The sequence below is a fragment of the Pinus tabuliformis genome, chromosome 1_2 (genome assembly GCF_031772625.1).
Source record: "Pinus tabuliformis cultivar Carrire ecotype Pingquan chromosome 1_2, CPIR1, whole genome shotgun sequence".
Classification (NCBI taxonomy): domain Eukaryota; kingdom Viridiplantae; phylum Streptophyta; class Pinopsida; order Pinales; family Pinaceae; genus Pinus; species Pinus tabuliformis.
The window spans coordinates 728,620,892-728,641,225 of NC_142298.1; the positions used below are offsets into that span (position 1 = coordinate 728,620,892).

The 20,334-nt window shown below is 37.2% G+C and overlaps 2 pseudogenes; both read left to right on the forward strand.

Moving 5' to 3' along the window:
• Positions 1–657: 657 nt before the first annotated feature.
• Positions 658–4,073, forward strand: LOC149207826 (protease Do-like 7 pseudogene; annotated as a pseudogene).
• Positions 4,074–16,495: 12,422 nt separating this feature from the next.
• Positions 16,496–19,468, forward strand: LOC149207827 (protease Do-like 7 pseudogene; annotated as a pseudogene).
• The last annotated feature ends 866 nt before the right edge of the window (positions 19,469–20,334 follow it).

Below are 20,334 nucleotides of genomic sequence, written 5' to 3' on the forward strand. Positions count from 1 at the left end.
TTTATTAACTCACCTGTAAAAATAAAAATTAATATGATTCTCTAAGATTAAAATAAAATAAAATAAATAATAATTAAATGAATAACTAAATTAAATTAAATTAATTAATTAAAAATTAAAAATTTAGCATATATTAAAAGAAATTGAATTTGAATTATTTATTTACTCACCTGTAAATAAAAATTAATATAAATCTTTAATTTTCAGCCGACCTTTGATTATTCTAAGTTTCATTTTTCTCTCTATTATTTATTTCTTTCCTACAGGCTTTTCTTTTATCATCATTCTTCTTATGCTATGATGATGGGGTTGGAATAAAAATGTTCATACTGTAAATTCTCCCGAAAATAAATCAAAAAATACAAACCACAAATCCCTTAAATCCAATTTTTCAATTTACATAGACGTTACTTCAATATTGGTTTCGAATGATATAAAGGGTAGTTATTAACTATGTTTAAATAATGGTAAAGTATCTCTATAGATATGGAAGGGTGCTTGTTCAAAAGTTAACAGTGAAGCGGTGTGTGAATTGGAATGTGTCCAGTTACACGACCTACCTTTCTTTATAAACGAAAGAATCCTTCGTGATTGAAATCCGCGATCGATTCAGTACAATAATCCATTGAGGGCCAGAGAGAGACAAGTAGTTTAAGCATGGAAAATGATATGGCAGAGAAGTGGAGAAAGACGTTAAACAAAGTTTTTCGGGGGGTAGTGATGCTTGAAATCACTTCCGCTCGGTCTTTTGACACAGAAGTTGAGCAGTGGGTCGACGACACAGGTTTCGTAGTCGACAAAACACGCGGGATCATTCTCACCAACCGCTGTGTGGTCAATCCTGGACCTGTTGTTGCCGACGCTAGGTTCCTCAATCGCGAGGAGATTCCTGTTTATCCTCTTTACCGTGACCCTGTTCACGATTTTGGGTTTTTCCGTTTTGATCCAGCAGCGCTTCAGTTTATGGAATGTGAAGAAATCCCCCTTGCGCCAGAAGCTGCGGTTGTTGGATTGGATATTAGGCTGGTGGGTAATGACGGTGAAGGAAGTCTTTCCATTATGACAGGAACCTTGGACCGAGTGAATCGACAGGCCCCTCACTACAGTGATGAAGACTACAACGACTTCAATACGTTTTATATGAAGTCAGCGTCAAGGATAAACGGACCGACAAGTGGCGCACCTGTAGTTGATTGTGATGGTCGAGCAGTAGCACTAAATTGTAGTGGCATAGATGGGAGTTGTACTGCATATTTTCTCCCACTGGATAAAGTGCAAAGAGCGTTGAGAATTATACAAAATTGTAAGGACTTTAGTGAAGTCCATATTCCTCGAGGAACGCTCCAGATGACCCTTGTTCACAAAGGATTTGATGAGGCGCGTCGATTTGGGGTTCAACGTGAGACTGAAGAGCTTACGAGACAGAGCTCTCCTTCAGAGACGGGAGTTCTTGTTATAGATTCGGTGGTCCCTGGAGGTCCTGCTAGTGTTCATGCGACGCCTTTGAAGGCCGGGGATGTACTTGTACGAGTGAATGATGAAATTGTAACACAATTTTTGAAGTTGGAGACACTGCTGGATGATAATGTTGGGAAGACCGTCGATGTAGAGGTTGAGAGGAGTGGTGTTCGTCTAATGGTTTCTTTGGAGGTCCAGGACTTGCACTCAATAACTCCTGATTATTTCTTGGAAATAAGTGGTGGCGTGATTCATCCTCTATCGTACCAACAGGCCAGGAATTTCCGATTCGAGTGCGGTCTACCATATGTTGCTAAACCAGGGTTTATGTTGGGAAAGGCAGGTGTTCCGCGCCATGCCATCATTGAATCACTCTCAGGACAAAAAGTCTCTAGTGTTGAAGATTTTATATCGATTTTTTCCAAATTATCGAGAGGGTCACATGTTCCGATGGTGATTATGACTGAGAGTGGTGTAATTATGCCTGTTACGTTGATTGTAGATATGCATGATTGGTATGCAGAGCCTGAGCTGTACACTCGAGACGATGTTACCGGACTATGGAATAAGAGGCCTGCAATCTTGCCATTTACGTGTTCAGCGATCGAACCAGATGGGCAAGGGGATAATACATGTTCAGCGATCGAACCTGATGGGCAGGGGGATATTTTATCTGAAGTGATTCATGAGAACATGTCAGATTCCGAAAGTTTAGTTTCATGTTCAGCAATCGAAGCAGATGGGCAAGGGGATATTTCATCTGAAGTGATTCATGAAAATGTGTCAGATTCCGATAATACATATTCACCGCTCGAACTAGACTGGCAAGGGGATAATACATATTCACCGCTCGAACTAGACTGGCAAGGGGATAATACATGTTCAGCGATCGAACCTGATGGGCAAGGGGATAATACATCTTCATTGCTCGAACCAGATTGGCAAGGGGATAATACATGTTCAGCGTTCGAACCTGATGGGCAAGGGGATAATACATCTTCATCGCTCGAACCAGATTGGCAAGGGGATAATACATGTTCACCGCTCGAACCAGATTGGCAAGGGGATAATACATCTTCAGCGATCGAACCTGATGGGCAAGGCGATAATACATATTCACCGCTCGAACCAGATTGGCAAGGGGATAATACATGTTCAGCCATCGAACCAGATGGGCAAGGGGATAATTCATCTGAAGTGCTTCATGGGAACATGTCAGATCCCGAAAGTTTAGTTTCCAAGGCGTCATTTGCCGCTGATAAAGTCACTGAGCCAAGCCTTGTGACTGTTCAAGTAGATATACCAGCATGTTCCTTGATTTATTGTGTGAATGAAAGCTCTTTTAGCGGTGTAGGAGTGGTGATTTATCAATCTAATACCGTGGGAATAGTTGCGGTTGACAAGTTTACAGTACCCGTTTGTGTATCAGATATCAGGTTGAATTTTGCTGCCTACCCACTGAACGTTCATGGAGAGGTGGTTTTTCTGCATCCAATACACAATTATGCATTAATATCATATGATCCTGCTGAATTAGGTCCATCTGGGGCTTCTGCCATACGTGTAGCTTCTCTTCTTCCTGAACCTGTTTTACGTGTAGGCGATGCTGTATATCTTGTTTCTTTGATTCAGGCCTTAAATGCTAAATCACTCAAGTGCGTTGTCACAAAGCCTAATGCTTCTTCCAATAATATTGACGTTATCAAAGTAGACTCAGATTTTGGGGTAGATTATTCAGGTGTTCTAGTCGATGAGCGGGGGAATGTTCAGGCATTATGGGGTAAATTCTCTAGCGACGAGATTGGAGGAATTCCGATTTATGCTGTAAGTGAAGTGCTCAACAAAATTATAAATGGAATTCCTGATGCTCAACCTTTGCTTATAAATGGAATCAAAATGTGTAAGCCTTCTGTCCGCATTTTAGAGGTGGAACTTGCTCCCATTTTACTTCTAAATGCGCGTGGTTTTGGACTAGGTGATAACTGGATTACAAAGTTGGCACACATCATACCGTACGTATTTCAAGTGAAGATTTGTTGGGCTGGATCAAGCGCTGCATATAGCTTGCAGCCAGGGGACATGCTATTAGCAATTGACGGGAAGCCAATTACCAATTTCCGTGATATAGAGAACGCTTGCCAACAGTGCAAGGATGACGAAGGAAATTTAAGAATAACAGTTTTTCGCGAAGGTTCTGAGATGGAACTTTTGGTAGGCACCGATGTGACAGATGGGTTTGGACCTAAACAGATAGTGAGTTGGTGTGGATCTGTTGTTCATGAGCCGCTCATTGCTATCCGTGAATTAGGATGTATTGCAGAAGAAGGGCACGGGGTATATGTGTCATGCGGTTTAGATGCCAACGCTGGGATTAATCGGACCAGTGGATTGTGGAGATTAATGGAAAACCCATCCATGATCTTCAAATATTTAAAGATATTATAAAAGAATTGAAGGATGGGGAATTCGTTCGTGTGAAAACAATAGGGTTGGATGGGGCAACCTCCGTTTTTACACTGAAACAAGATTTTCATTACTGGCCTAGCTGGGAGCTCATCTATGAACCAGAAACTGGGTCATGGCTTCGAACAACCATTAAAACAAACTTCGAATAATGGTATTGCTATCCTTCAAAATATATCGATGTTCAGTTTTTCAAATCTACATCAATTCTTCATATGCAACACGATGAGGTGGAGATAGATAAAATTACAGACACTCAATAATATATTTTATTAATTTGAATGAGGAAATTACACACATATTTATACAATCAATAGTCTCAAGATAGGAATGTTATCTTAGACGTACCTGGGAGAAACTATATTCTAGCTTATTCCTATTATGTAGGAACAAACTCCTCAAATAGAAAATTACAACCATAGACAAGTAGGAATTAATTATTTCCAACTGAGATTTGCTTAAATTCATGGACTTTTCAATTAGGTCAATGTTAAATTTTTTTAACTTCATTTTATTGTGTAATTTTTTTTAACTTTATGTTGTTGAGTCTGGAGGCTTATTTTATACCCTATGATGTGTAATAGGGTCAAAATTAAATAAAAAAATTTGTTCATATAAACTAAAATAAAAATTATGAAAAATCTAAAAATTAAAAAAATTAAAAAATTAAAGGGGTCTCACGGTTGTCCCCTATCTCCTCTCTTATTCCTCATTGTCATGGAAGGGTTGAGCAAATTAATCATAACAACTAAGGGAGATGGATGCTTCAGTGGTCTCAAGATCACTCACTGATGACTGTTACCTCACTCATCTGTTATTTGTGGACGATGTTCTTATTGTGCTGGATGGCAGCATTAGAGACTCACTGGCTTTCTCCCGAATACTTCATCTTTTCTCGAGTGCTACTGGCATGCTTGTTAACCAGGTAGGGTACTGGTTAAAGCCCTCGTGTCAAAGGATAGCAGATTGGGTCTGGCTTGTCACAAAATTGGAGAAAAGGCTTACCTGTTGGAGTCACAGATACCTATCCAGGGCAGGTCGGTTAGTGCTTATCAAAACAGTCCTAGAAGCAACCCTAGTCTTCTGGATGGCTCTTGCTTGGATTCCCAGACATATTCTAGCTCACCTTCAGAAATTATGCAACAGATATCTCTAGGCCGGTAACCAAGACAAACGCATCTTCGCCTGGATCGGCTGGCAAAAGATTGCACTACCTAAGAGATGGGGGGGATGGGGTCTAAAAGATCTTCCACTATTTGCACAAGCCCTTGCGGCCAAAATGAGCTGGTCCCTGCTGACTAGTCAGAACCTATGGTCCCGACTATCATATCAAAAATATATCTGGCCCCAAGACCTGTTGGAATGGGTCAGGCTCCCTAGCTGGCAAAAATCAGGCATTTCATCTATATGGAAGGCGTTGCTACATTCATTACCTCTAATCAGAGACAACCTGGTATGGAGGATAAATGATGGATCCCTTGCTCGAATAGGATTGGATCCTTGGATCGGCAGTGGAGGTAGGCATATCCTCTCTCAAGACCTCATCAGATATCTACACTCACGAGAGATCAAAGTATTTGCACATATTGCTGACCAGTAGAACTCAGGGGTTTTTAATCAGGCATGGAGGTCGGCGCATCAGATGGACCTTCCACACAGATGGCATAAGGAATGTGTTGGGCAATTTATTGTGCTTAAATTGCTGCATTAAATTATCGACCAGGGAAACTCGTAAGCTTTTGATGATGCCAACACTATATGTGCAGGAGTAGGCAACTAACTCTATGCCTAACTAAATTATTTAAGATTCAATACAATATGCAAGGGAAGAGGCTCCTAACTAAGGAGGTCCTGGTTGTCCTTCCCTACAGTATCATAGAGAAATCATTCCTAAAACTAAAAACTTAAAATGAAAACAAGAGAATGAACTTAGTTATTGTTTAGATTCAAGTAGAGAGAGAGACTAACTTAGTCTCTTGATTGTCCTCTCATGTACTAATCCAAACTAAACTAAGATTCATTCATAAGCATAAGAAATGAAATAACTTTGAAACATAAACACAAAAGAATGAATTTCAATTACCATATAAATCATTGGAGAGAGAGCCTAACTTAGACTCTTGGTATCTCCTCATATGATACTTGAAACATAAAAGCAAAAGAATGAATTTTAATTATCATGCAAATCAAATAGAGAGAGAGTCTAACTTAGACCCTTGGTTGTTCTCTCACATGCTGATAAGATTTTAATTCAAAACTCATTCATCAACTACAAACAAATTCTCAAACATCTAAGCAACTAAATGAAATAAGATCTAATATGAAATAACATGTTTCTCTCATCCTTTTAGAGTGAGCTCAATTCTCCTAAGAACAAGACAAATTATTCCATATACTACATTAAGAAAACATATCTAAAAACTACATAAATTCCTATCTACATAATGGAAATATATGAAAAATGAAGCTTTATTCTATTCCATCATCAATTGGATACAATGCTCTAAGAGTCCTCTCCTTTGGAATGGAGGAGGTACTCCTATTTATACAAAAAATTATGATAACAACCTCATAAATGTAGACCCACTATTCTCTCCTTTGACCCACATATTTCTCAACCAATGATGACACATAACCCTATCCTCCATGATCTCCTCCATGAGGTCCATGATCTTCTCCATGAAGCTTATCTTATCAAATTCGAATTTGATCATTCAAGGCCACATAAAGATACCCTGGAAGCTTCCTTTGTGCCTACACATGTCAACAAACTCATGCTAATTGTTAGGTATAAGTTTAAGCATATTATTTTCTAAGTTTTAGCCATAAATTCACTTAGAAATGTTCAGAATTAATAAACTTTGGAAAAGTATTGTTAGAACCCAATAATGAGGTAAATGTAATGATATGGAGGTGGAATGGAGGTGACATGAAGGTAAAATGTGAAAATATTGGTGAATAATGGAGTGAAAATAGGGACTATTTTGAGGCCCAACAGAATGGCAGGACTTCAGAGCTGCCTTAATTGAATCCCATATCAGAATTAAAGAGGGTCTGGACGAACTTATATGGAGTCAGGCTGAGAATGGTATATACACCCCAAAGGTCGGATACACTGTTCTAAACTTACATAAAAACCGGATATCATCCCGTCTGGTGCATGCTGAGGAACAAGGTACCTACAGGGGAGCAACTCTCTCATAGGGCTTTTCAAGGACCATCCTGGTGCATACTGTGCAAAGGAGCATCAGAATCCACAGAGCACCTCTTCCTGCGTTGCAGAGCTATACTGGACCTGTGGATCTCTCTATCAAATTCAATTACATACAACGGGCATTGGGAAGGAGCAGACCTGAATTCCGCATGGGAAGAATGGACGCATAGGCACAAAGGATCGAAGAGCTTAAACCTTCCGATTCTCGTCAATTGGCATATTTGGAAAGCCCGTAATCGCCATATCTTTGACAACAGGCCTGTTCACTGGCCTCTGATCGAGGCTGGGATTATTGCAGCATTTAGGGAGCTTCCAGACCCCCCGCCACCCAAAGAACGCCATCCACACCCACCCCCGTGTATTGACACAAATACACCTTGGGCCTTCTTTGATGGGGCTGCTAACCAACAGGGTTGTGGTGGAGGTTTCATCTTATACATCAATGCTCATCATTACTACAAAGTAAAATTGGGCCTGGGTGCCGGAACCAACAACTATGCTGAGCTCATAACTTTGCGCCACTTACTACATTTCTCTCTGAGTCACCATTGCACCAACATAAACATCTTCGGGGATTCAAAAATTATTATAAATTGGTTCAATGGCATATTTGATTGTCACATACACACACTCAGCATCATTCTAAATGAAGTTTTTATTTTCAAAGCAGCATTTAACAACATCACTTGCTCTCATATCTACAGGGAGCATAACAGCCATGCTGACAAATTATCCAAGGAGGCCACGCTGATGAACATGGGTGTGTGGGAGATTACCGAGCTGCAAGGGATAAATGAATACCAATACTATCACCGGCCATACATAGATCAAATATATCAGCGTGACCCTGGTCACTGAACAGGGTGCATTTTATTTTGTTTTTTGCTATCTATCTAAACAACACAAATGATATTTTTAGGAAATGTACAGAAAAACATGAGAGCCTAGAAAGGCTAAATGTATAGACACATTTTTGACAGTGTATACAGCGAACTATAACAAATTGCCCTGCGAGGTATATTTGGCTGATAGATACACATAGCTTATCATATGTATTTTTCTCTAATGATCATTGTCCATAGTGGCAAACAACATATGCGTAAAGCATCTACAATATGTAATTTTTCCAATCTAATGAAAAATTACGGATTTTTCCAGAGGAAAAAAGGTAACTTTAACAGTTAAATCATTGTGCATAGAGGGGTCCCTTGTTCGAAAAAAAGGGGGGTCTCATACACCATTTTGGTGTTTAGCTTGGCAATGACCATAAAATTAGATCATCATCATCTTGATCTCATCTATGATGGATTTTTATAAAAAGTGTTATGGTTTAAAAGTTTAAAAGTTACACCAACAGATGAATTTATATAAAACATATTACATTAGCAAATCCAAAATACTAGGATAATGTTTATCATTAAGGTATCATTGACAAATATAATATATATTTATAGAAACACCTAAAAGGAGTTTGAATGAGATTATCTCTTATAACTCACTCAAAGTTCACAAAATGGATATCTAATGAAATGATTTCTTTTTGGCTAAGAGATATGTTTTAAGAACAGTGCAAAATTCCCTCTAAATGTTGGTTATTAAAATAGCCAAACCTGCTCAATCTATCATAATTGAGTATAACATACCCAAAAAGTAGCATATTCATCCATATTAAAGCATCATAAATCTCGTATCATTACATTAGCAATACATCACATATTCATAAAGAAACACATCTCAGCCAATAAACAAGGGTTATAAAGAGAAAAATATCTAAGATGAGGTAAAATCCCACTCTTCAATAACAATTACAATATGTGTTTCCTATGATTGAATATGTTATAGTCCCTTGGACCTAGATTAGTCAAGGAGATGACTGAATATGGGAAAATATGAAGATGGAAGCAATGAGTATGCAGTGCAGGATTGGTGTCTAAATGGGACAATTGAATGGCAGTCCAAGTACAACAAGGAGGGATGTTAGGAGACTGCTACAAAGAGCCTTGAGTGTAGTGCTTGAGATTGAGATCAAGCTTGCTAGTAGTGGAAGAGAAGTTGAGCTCAAGGATTGTAGCCAAGAGATCCAAATTGATAGCCCTAGTTCACTGTCAAAGAAGGACATTTGCAATGATAAGAAGGGTAGCCCTCCATGCCCTATGTTTGTTTTCATTGGACCATCACAGGAAGACAATAGAGGGAAGAAGACCCTAAGTGTTGGGGAGCAGCAGTGGGTATTTTAGGAGTTTTTAGTTTTGAAAAACTCATGTAAGTCCCTATGAGTTGACTCATTGATAGACCAATGAACAACTAGAGGGAAAACATTGGCTGAGTCGTGTTCAGTGGAAAAAATGAGTTATCATCATTGATAGAGACAAATATGGATGTTGTATATCGAGAGAATATTGACTATCAAAAGTGTTAAGGGAACGTGGAATGAAAGGGATGTGTGTGGCCACTATCAACAAGTAGGTCAAGCGTTGTCTTGTTGAGGGTTGATTGGCAGTCAAAGTGATTGAATACAAGCCTTAGTTTGCATTCTTGTATCAATGATTGTATGAGGGCCATGATCCTTAGTATAAGATCCCTAAACTGTTGTATTATAGTTTGTTAATATAACAAAGAAGGGTTGAAAATTTTAAAAACTGTCATGTGTGCTATTTGATTCACTAATGTGTATAAATTCCGTTATACAAAGTAGGATGGTTGAGGCATTTCGATATGTTTGTGTCATAGATTCTAAGACCAAACCTAGATTCCCTTGTGCCATGGAAATTCAACATGGATATACTACTTGAAGCATAAGGATGAGGCTTTTGATATGTTCAAGGACTTCAAGGCATTGATAGAAAATCAAACAGGGAAGAATATCAAGGTCTTCAAGTCTAACAATGGTGGATAATATACATCAAATGAGTTCATTGAATTTTGCAAGGAGGATAGAATCAAGAAGGAAACTATTGTACCTTATAATCCCGATAAGAATGGCGTGGTTGAAATAAAAAAGAGGTCCATCGTGGAAGTTGCCCGAAGCTACAAATACAACAATCTATGTTCAAGACAAGGTTCCTCATCAAGCCTTGGATAATAAAACTCTCCAAGTAAGTTTTACAAGCGAGAAGCTCGATATTGGTCATCTCAAGATATTTGGTTGCCCTGAATATTTCCATGTGCCAAAAGACAAGAGGAATAAACTAGAAGCCACCAGAGAGGAAGGTACATTTGTTGTATATTGTGAAAACTTTATATATATATATATATATATATATATATATATATATATATATATATATATATATATATATATATATATATATAAGGAAAATTGATTTTAAGAGGGATGTAACCTTTGATGAATATGTTGCCCTTGGAAAAGCAAGGGATCTCCCTCCGCCTCCTTTTGCTGACAAGAAAGATGATGAAATGGACCTACTAGAAGGTCCTTCTGTGCCAAAATCTGAGAAGGACATTGTTGATGATCCCATGGAGCCTATGGACCCCTTGGACTCTCCTCCACGTGATTGCCCTACCAGGAAGAGACCATTGTGGTGTCATGATACATTATAGGATGCTAAGAGACATGTTCTTACCAAAGGAACCTTTAAAGGAAGTAAGAAACCATGCTGGTACCAGGGATACTTTGCAGCTATGAGCTCCATCATATAGTTTGAGCCTCCCACTTTTTAAGAAGTTGTGAAATAATAGGTTTGGAAGGATTCCATGGTAAAAATGTATGAATCGATTATGAAGAGTTATGTATGGGACATTGTTCGGAGACCTAAAGGAAAGCCTTTTGTAACTTCAAAGTGGTTATACAAGATCAAGCATGGAGCTAATGGAAGCAATGAGAAGTATAAAGCAAGGTTCGTGGCTCGAGGGTTCTCCCATAAAAAGGGAGAATATTGTGATGAAAATTTTGTCCAGTTTCCCGATACACTACTATTCGATTAATTATTTCCCTTGCCGCTAGTTAAGGATAGACCATTCACCAGATGGCTATGAAGACTGCGTTTGTTCATGGCATACTATAAGAAGAAATATATGTTGAGCAGCCTCAGGGATTTGAAGTGAAGGACAAGAAGACTTATGTTTGCAGGTTGAATAAAGTTCTATATGGATTGAAGGAAGTCCCCAGATCCTGGTATGCCCTCATTGACAATTACTTGGTGAAGTTGGGATTCACAAGAAGTAGTGCTGATCCAAACCTCTACTTCAAAGTGGTCCAAGGTAAACCTTTGATTTTGGTTTTATATGTTGATGATCTATTCTTGACAAGTAGTGAGCCTCTAATGCTCAAGTGTAAGAGGGAGCTAGCCTCCAAGTTCAAGATGAAGGATCTTGGTTTGATGCATTACTTCCTAGGATTAGAGGTGTGGCAAAGACCTAGTGAGGTTTTTCTTTCCCAAGGAAAATATGTCATGAAGTTGTTGGAAAGATTTGGAATAGTAGAATGCAAGTCCCTGGCCACGCTAGTGAAGATAAAATTCAAGAAGTTAGGTAGAGATGCTGCTATAAATAACTTGGTGAATCCCTCCAAGTATCGATAATTGATTGGGGCATTGATGTTTCTTCTGAACACCGGTCCAGATATATGTTTTGCAGTGAACACCGTGAGATACTTCATGACTAAGCCCATTCATGCACAATGGGTTGCTTCCAAACACGTACTAAGATATTTTCTTGGGACGATCAATCTTGATTTGAGATATACTACCAGAGATGTGAGGATGCATGGATACACTATTGCTCATTGGGCTGTGAATGTTATTGACATGAAGAGCACATCCAGGTACTACTTTAATTTGGGTTCTGCGATGATATCTTGGATGAGCAGGAAACAAAAATCCGTAGCTTTAAGCATGGTCAAGGCAGATTACATTGTTGCTAGCATGACTAGTTGTGAGGCATTATAGTTGAGCAAGCTCTTTGGAGAGCTATTTGAGAAATTACTCGATACAACCGTGATATATTGCAACAACAAGTGTGGGATCCAAATGGAAGAGAATCTTGTATTTCACGACAAGTCCAAGCATATCAAGACCAGGTACCACTATATTCAAGACATGGTGCAGAGAGGAGTAGTGAGACTCCATCATATTTTGACTGATGAGCAGATAGTGAATATATTCACCAAGGCTTTGCCGAAAGGGAAGTTGGTATTCATAGAAGAGCTCGGACTAATGGATGTGACCCTCCCGAGTAAGGTTCCTGGCTGATCGAGAACACTGAGCTATTCTCTTCCCCCGTGTATGAGTTCCCAGAGAGAACTCCTGGGGTTGAGGGAACTCATGGAAAATAGGTGTGTTTGATCCTTACCTTTGATGGTAAGTGTGTATCTCCCCCAAGTGCCTTGGGGTGTGTTTGAGCCTTACCTTTCACGGTAATTGTGTATTTCCTCCCAAGGTAGTGGATGCAAGTGTTCTACCACTGACTCTTGGGAAGATCAATAAACAATAGGATAACTATGATCCTTACCTCACAGTAAGTCACATCCTGCCCATTTTCCTTAGATAGAGGGTGGTAACTTGAGCTCCCCTATAATGTCAAACTCCCTTCTTTTAGTTTTGAGAGTGTTCAACAAAGATGAGCAAAGACAAGAGTTGACTTGATGTTGACAAGACATTTGAGATGAGACACATGATGCAATAAAAAATTTCTCCCTAGATGAGAGGGAGCGTTAATTTGGCAGCTTAGGGATAAATTCCCTCATTTGGACAACCTTCCTCAACCGGAGAAGACCCTCTTTTCCCTTGGAAGAATTTAATTTGGTCAAGGAAAAATTAATTTTTAATGTGAAAACCTAAAAGTGCAAAAATGTAAAGGTCAGATTTAAAGACAAATTGGGTCTCCTCGAATGCCTATAAATACAACTCAATAACACCTCATTTGAACACACATCACACACATTCATTCTTATTCTCTTGGAGGTTCGATCTATCTGAAAATTGTAGGTCTTCATCCACACGTGTGAAGAGGAGAGAGAGAAAATTTTAGAGGGTTGAAATTTGTCTTTGACCAAAACTTTAACCAACATTGAATTTTTTAGTTTGGGCATAGTTTGACTTGGTATTTTGGACCTATTCTAGAAGGCTGAGTTTATTGGCACACATATCAATATTTTATGGGTAGCTTTGATCTCTTTTGGCCATAATATTTGACTACCATTGACTGCAGGTAAGTTCTAACACATATCAATATTTTATGGGTAGCTTTGATCTCTTTTGGCCATAATATTTGACTACCATTGACTGCAGGTAAGTTCTAAAGTTTGATCGTAGGGTTTCTCTCTCTTTTTATCAAGTTTTGTTGACTGTTTTGGTGAGGTTTGATTGATCCTTGAAGGCTGCATTTAATGCTGCTTTGACCAAGCTAATTGGAGGACCTTGACCGTTGACTTGTGGACTAATTAGGGCACATTTGACTGCTATTGGCTTTGACAGAATTACAAACTCTTATTTTGACAAGATTTGACTTGGGACATATTTGACTATTGGCTCATCGTTTGATATTAGTTGGTTAACTTTGTTGGATAGTCAAAGGATTGAGTTTGACTCTTGGTTGATGAATTGAATTATTGTAACTCTCTGCTGAACATTTTATGACAATCTAATAAGAAGAAGATTTTGAAAGGGTTTCCTCCCTTGTGGGTTTTTCTCTGGTCTTTGACCAAATCTCTCTTATTTTTCTTGATTGTCTATTTCTATCTACAATTACTATTGATCATTGGAAGATTAAATAGTTTTGCAAAGATTACTAATTGAAGATAAGATTAGGCTAAAATGATTATAATAACATAGAGCATTGAAATAATAGGTAAGTAAATGTAGGTAACATTCTATCTCCTAAACTTTTCTTAATTTGTTATGTTACTAGCAAACCATATAAAAATATCTAGTATAAAACAACTAAATGACTAGAATATTTTAAAATTTAGACAAAAAAATTACAATAAGACCATAGATAAAATGCAAAATTTAGAAATGTAAGAGAAGCACAAAAAAAAAACATTTAATTTCTACAACAGCCATACACCTTTTTTAATTAAAAACTACTTTCAAATTCTTTTACAAGAATATCATTTACTTAACAAATTATCCTAAAATTTAAACCTGTAATAATACTAGATAAAATATTTAATCTTAAAACATAATATTACAACCATTCAAAATATAATTTCAATATAGATTACTTCAATGTTAATAAAAACCATCATTAATTTCAACTTGACTACTTCCAAGATTAATAAAAAACTTTATTAATTTCAACTTCAAAATTTCACTCAAAGGAACTCATCCCACCTATTCATAAACCAGGTACATATTCACAACCAACAAAGGGTTCTATAACAAGTGTAGAAATGAAAAACCTTTATTAATTTCAACTCCATAATTTCACTCAAACTAATTCATCCCACCCATTCATAAACCATGTACACACATGTTCACAAGCAGCAAAGGGAGAATGCTCACAAAAGTTGTCATATAACAAGTGTACAAATGATCCATTTTCGAAGAGCTACGGAAATTGATACACTTCATCCTGGGAACACCCTTATTTTGGATTGTAAAAATAGTGGGCTATGAAATTCCAAATATTAGCATTGGTTTTCCACCTAAATTAGAAGGTGCCATCTCATAAATCATAGTGGAAAATACTCTTTGGGTAATGGTTAAAGTCTCATTTATATTTTTATCAAATTGTTTTCCAAAATATTATTATAAAAAGCATAGAAGTAAAGACCAAGTAGAAAAATTAACTCAAAATAGTCAATGTTATAATACATTCACCAATCTAATCATACTCAAAGAAAGTGTTATGATATCGTTAATGATTGCTTACCCAATTAATAGAATTCACTCCCCTCCACTCCAAAGGGCAATGAAGCCAAAGTTTCATTAGCCTTAAACGTAAACTGCTTTGATTTTATGAGATTTAAAAGTAAAATGCATTGATTTTATGAGATTTTAATTTTTAAATAATTAAAAGTATTATTTTTATTTTATTTTATTTTTCAAATGGATGTCTTATTTTTATATAAATATAATTTTTATTTTCAATATTTTTAATAGAATTCAAGTTGAGTTTAAATTTTATATATATATATATTTGTCAGATATATATATTTTAAAATATAATTTTTATAATTTTAATTTAATTATTAATTAGATATTAGAAATTTAATTTCTATAAAATATATTAAAATATTTATAATAATATTCATAAATCAATAATCTAAATATATCTCCAAATTAATTATATTTTTAGAATTTATTTATTTTAAATTAATTATTTAAAAACATGTTATATCAACCGTTATTATTAACCTATAATATTATAACACAAATTATTTACAAATTAAAAATTTCCAAAAAAAAAATCTCTATAGTTTAAAATATTATATAATTTTTAAAATGTATATGCATTTAAATTATATATTAACTTTTTTTTAATTAATAATAATAATTTAAAATAAAATTATATATATAATTTTTAAAATTTTAAAAGTATGGCCTTAAAGTATGGCTTTAATGTGGAGGAATTGTCTGGAAAGTTATGGAAATTCTGGTCATATTTAGAGAAAAATCTGACGAGGATGTTTGTAAATTTATAGTTGTTAAACTTCAAATTTTTAGGTGTGCTAGACCTTTTTGATGGCGCTGAGCCCATTTCCACCCTAAAAAACACGTCAAGATTTTTTGAAATTTTTTTACCTAGGTTCCGACCACTTTTGGCCATCTGGACAATTCCTCGGCCTCGTTAAAAAACTCCAAAAGTATGACCTTAAAAAGAAAATAGTCTATAACACGACTTTTTGAAAGTCTTTCCGACGGATTTTTCCGGTCGAAATCCGGCAGGAATTTATTGAAATCCCAAGTTTGATAGCTAGTTTCTGCACAATGAAAGTGTCCCAGGGGTTTCGAGGATGCTGAATCCAAATATGCAGTTAAAAAACCATTTTAACTGCAACAAATCAAGATTTAACCTCAATTTCTTCCGCCGGATTCCGTCACCTGAATCTCCAAAAAATCGCATTATAGACAACTTCCTTAAAAAGTGTTAAAGTGTTTGGATATCTATATGATGGATTCAGCAATTTTTCAATTTATATAGATACGCCACTTCAATATTGGTTGCGAATGATATAAAGGGTAGTTATTAACTGTGTTTAAATAATGGTGAAGTATCTATATAGATATGGAAGGGTGCTTGTTCAAATGTTAACAGTGAAGCGGTGTGTGAATTGGAATGTGTCCGGTTACACGACGTACCTTTCTTTATAAACGAAAGAATGCTTCGTGATTGAAATCTGCGATCGATTCAGTACAATAATCTATTGAGGGCCAGAGAGAGACAAGTAGTTTAAGCATGGAAAATGATATGGCAGAGAAGTGGAGAAAGACGTTAAACAAAGTTTTTCGGGCGGTAGTGGTGCTTCATACCGCTTGCACTCGGGCCTTTGATACAGAGGTTGAGGGCAGTAGCGACGACACAGGTTTCATAGTCGACAAAACACGCGGGATCATTCTCACCAACCGCTGTGTGGTTACTCCTGGACCTGTTGTTGCCGACGCTAGGTTCCTCAATCGCGAGGAGATTCCTGTTTATCCTCTTTACCGTGACCCTGTTCATGATTTTGGGTTTTTCAGTTTTGATCCAGCAGCGCTTCAGTTTATGGAATGTGAAGAAATCCCCCTTGCGCCAGAAGCTGCGGTTGTTGGATTGGATATAAGGTTGGTGGGTAATGACGGTGATGGAAGTCTTTCCATAATGACAGGAACCTTGGACCGAGTGAATCGACAGGCCCCTCACTATAATGATAAGGGCTACAACGACTTCAATACGTTTTATATGCAGGCAGCGTCAAGGATATACGGAGGGACAAGTGGCGCACCTGTAGTTGATTGTGATGGTCGAGCAGTAGCACTAAATTGTGGCGGCAAAGATGGGAGTTGTACTGCATTTTTTCTTCCACTGGATAAAGTGCAAAGAGCGTTGAGAATTATACAAAATTGTAGGGACTTTAGTACAGTCCATATTCCTCGAGGCACGCTCCAGATGACCCTTGTTCACATAGGGTTTGATGAGGCACATCGATTAGGGCTTCAACGCGAGACTGAAGAGCTTACGAGACAGACCTCTCCTTCAGAGACGGGAGTTCTTGTTATAGATTCGGTGGTCCCTGGAGGTCCTGCTAGTGATCACGCGATGCCTTTGAAGGCCGGGGATTTACTTGTACGAGTGAATGATGAAATTGTAACACAATTTTTGAAGTTGGAGACACTGCTGGATGATAATGTTGGGAAGACCGTCGATGTAGAGGTTGAGAGGAGTGGTGTTCGTCTAATGGTTTCTTTGGAGGTCCAGGACTTGCACTCAATAACTCCTGATTATTTCTTGGAAATAAGTGGTGGCGTGATTCATCCTCTCTCGTACCAACAGGCCAGGAATTTCCGATTCGAGTGCGGTCTACCATATGTTGCTAAACCAGGGTTTCTGTTGGGAAAGGCAGGTGTTCGGCGCCATGCCATCATTCTAGAACTCTCAAGACAAAGGGTCTCTAGTGTTGAAGATTTTATATCGATTTTTTCCAAATTATCGATAGGGTCATGTGTTCCGCTGGAGATTATGACTGAGACTGGTGTAATTATCTCTCTTACGATGATTGTAGATATGCATGATTGGTATGAAGAGCCTGAGCTGTACACTCGAGACGATGTTACCGGAGTATGGAATAAGAGGCCTGCAATTGAACCTGATGGGCAAGGGGATATTTCATCTGAAGTGATTCAGGAAAATATGTCAGATTCCGATGATACATATTCACCGCTCGAACCAGATTGGCAAGGGGATAATACATGTTCAGCCATCGAACCAGATGGGCAAGGGGATAGTTCATCTGAAGTGCTTCATGAGAAGAAGTCAGATTCCGAAAGTTTAGTTTCCAAGGCGTCATTTGCCGCTGATAAAGTCACTGAGCCAAGCCTTGTGGCTGTTCAAGTAAATATACCAGCATGTTCCTTGATTTATGGTGTGAATCAAAGCTCTTTTAGCGGTGTAGGAGTGGTGATTTATCAATCTAATACCGTGGGAATAGTTGCGGTTGACAAGTTTACAGTACCCGTTTGTGTATCAGATATCAGGTTGAATTTTGCTGCCTACCCACTGAACGTTCATGGAGAGGTGGTTTTTCTGCATCCAATACACAATTATGCATTAATATCATATGATCCTGCTGAATTAGGTCCATCTGGGGCTTCTGCCATACGTGTAGCTTCTCTTCTTCCTGAACCTGTTTTACGTGTAGGCGATGCTGTATATCTTGTTTCTTTGATTCAGGCCTTAAATGCTAAATCACTCAAGTGCGTTGTCACAAAGCCTAAGGCTTCTTCCAATAGTATTGACGTTATCAAAGTAGACTCAGATTTTGGGGTAGATTATTCAGGTGTTCTAGTCGATGAGCGGGGGAATGTTCAGGCATTATGGGGTAAATTCTCTAGCAACGAGATTGGAGGAATTCCGATTTATGCTGTAAGTGAAGTGCTCAACAAAATTATAAATGGAATTCCTGATGCTCAACCTTTGCTTATAAATGGAATCAAAATGTGTAAGCCTTCTGTCCGCATTTTAGAGGTGGAACTTGCTCCCATTTTACTTCTAAATGCGCGTGGTTTTGGACTAGGTGATAACTGGATTACAAAGTTGGCACACATCATACCGTACGTATTTCAAGTGAAGATTTGTTGGGCTGGATCAAGCGCTGCATATAACTTGCAGCCAGGGGACATGCTATTAGCAATTGACGGGAAGCCAATTACCAATTTCCGTGATATAGAGAACGCTTGCCAACAGTGCAAGGATGACGAAGGAAATTTAAGAATAACAGTTTTTCGCGAAGGTTCTGAGATGGAACTTCTGGTAGGCACCGATGTGACAGATGGGTTTGGACCTAAACATATAGTGAGTTGGTGTGGATCTGTTGTTCATGAGCCGCTCATTGCTATCCGTGAATTAGGATGTATTGCAGAAGAAGGGTACGGGGTATATGTGTCATGCGGTTTAGATGCCAACGCTGGGATTAAATCGGACCAGTGGATTGTGGAGATTAATGGAAACCCCATCCCTGATCTTCAAATATTTAAAGATATTATAAAAGAATTGAAGGATGGGGAATTCGTTCGTGTGAAAACAATAGGGTTGGATGGGGCAACCTACGTTTCTACAGTGAAACAAGATTTTCATTACTGGCCTACCTGGGAGCTCATCTATGAACCAGAAACTGGGTCATGGCTTCGAACAACCATTAAAACAAATTTACAATTGTGGATTTTAGGATTTTAGAGGCTTGATCGAGGGTTTAAATTTCAAATTCAAGTAGTTTTATTGAGATTTTTGTAAACCCTGGATGGAGCCATATACATGGTTAAAAGGGGTTAGAGTATGACTTGATAAAGATTTTATGTTTTTTTTAATCCTATAATTTATCTAAAATTAAAGTTTTTACCATGTTTTAAAATTCTAAATATTATTATAATTTTTGTTATCATCTCATGTAGAATCTTATTAAATTTAATATTAATATTAAAAAAATATTATAATTTTTATCAAATTAAATTATGAAATCTGATATTAATATTAATGTATTTTAATGTCAATATTAAATTTATTAATTTTGGATTAATGTGATATTATTAAATTTAATATAATATAAAATTTATTATATTATAATATATACTAGCACAACCACATTAATAAATGTGGTTGATATATGTCATAGGTTTCAGAAAAAGAGTCATTAACACAAATAATCATACAAGCTGACTCAATATGTTAATTTTTTATTTTTATTTTTTAAATTTTAATTTAACATAATAAAATATATAATATTTTTAGAATCCTGAAGTAATCATAACGTAAATATACCTAAAGAAATAAAACCTAAACGCTTTTGATGTATCTTTGATGGAAGTAGCTGGACCATTAATATTTTGGAAGATTTTAGATAATATTTCCATGGGAAACTATCATTTTGTACAACATCCAAATAAAAAGAATCATTTAAACATAATATTTTAATTGTCAAAGTATTTTTTTTAAATATATAGAAGAGAGAGAGGGAGAGAAGGGTGACTGAGAGAGGGGGGACACAAATATGGAGAGAGGGAGAGGAGGAGAGAGTCTCCAAGAAAGAGAGGGAGCTCGAGATA